A 1,078-nucleotide genomic window follows, 5' to 3' on the forward strand; every position below is an offset into this window, starting at 1 on the left:
TTAACAGATTAAATAAACTAATTTGTGAATATAAATCTGATCTATTAATTAAGAAATTTAAATTTTTAAAACAATTTAATTAAGTTTAGACCTATTTTATAATAAACAAGGTCAGATTATAAATTCTTAATAGATTTTCTAACTTATTTCCAACCCTAACAAGAACTTTGGAGAGAAGTCAATGTTTTCTTTTAAAAAAAGTTATTATCATGTCAATACGTTAATGTGTATAAATTAAATTTGAATAATTAATTATTAAAAAATATTTAAAAATCATCAGAATTTATCTTTTTAGCTATATATTTTTAGAGTCCCAATAGGGAGACAATGGACTATTGAGTTATAAAAGGAACATCCCACATACTATTTAGAATAACCATCCGAGTACTAGAGATAATAAACATATTCTCAAAAGTTTAAACTGATTTTGGAGTTCACCAAGGATATTGAACTCTTGACCTTTCGGATCTAAGTCTCTAATACCATGTTATGATACCACTCATCCTAAAAGCTTCAGCTGATGAAAAAAGGTAACACTAATGGTTATATTCCTAATACTTCCTAAACTTCTATTGTACATATTGTACAAATATTACATTGACTCCTCATACTTTTCCATATTTTTAACAATTAATTTAATTCTTTTAGTTTAGTAATTCAACAACATATTTTAGTCAATATTTTTAAATTTAATGACTAATTAATAGCTAAACACAACAAATTCTAATAATCATCTAGCATTTCTCTTAATTATTATTAGAATGTACATAAAAAATGAGAAAATTGCTATCACTACTACCATCTCCCAAAGCGCATAACCTAATTCACCTTCCATTTCTTTTTCTCATAGGCTAAAATCTAAAGTTATGTATTTATTATAAGAATTTAATTTTAGTATAGTAATGATCAGGGACGGAGTTAAAAGAAATATTAGAGGGGGACAAAAAATATTTACAAAATAAAATAAGACTAGAATAAAATTTTAAAGAGGGCTAAACTAAAATTTACATATAATTTACATGTAAAATATTAAAATTAGGGGAGACTATTACCCCCTTTCCTTGTACCTAGTACCGCC

Source organism: Arachis ipaensis, chromosome B03 (assembly GCF_000816755.2).
Source record: "Arachis ipaensis cultivar K30076 chromosome B03, Araip1.1, whole genome shotgun sequence".
Classification (NCBI taxonomy): domain Eukaryota; kingdom Viridiplantae; phylum Streptophyta; class Magnoliopsida; order Fabales; family Fabaceae; genus Arachis; species Arachis ipaensis.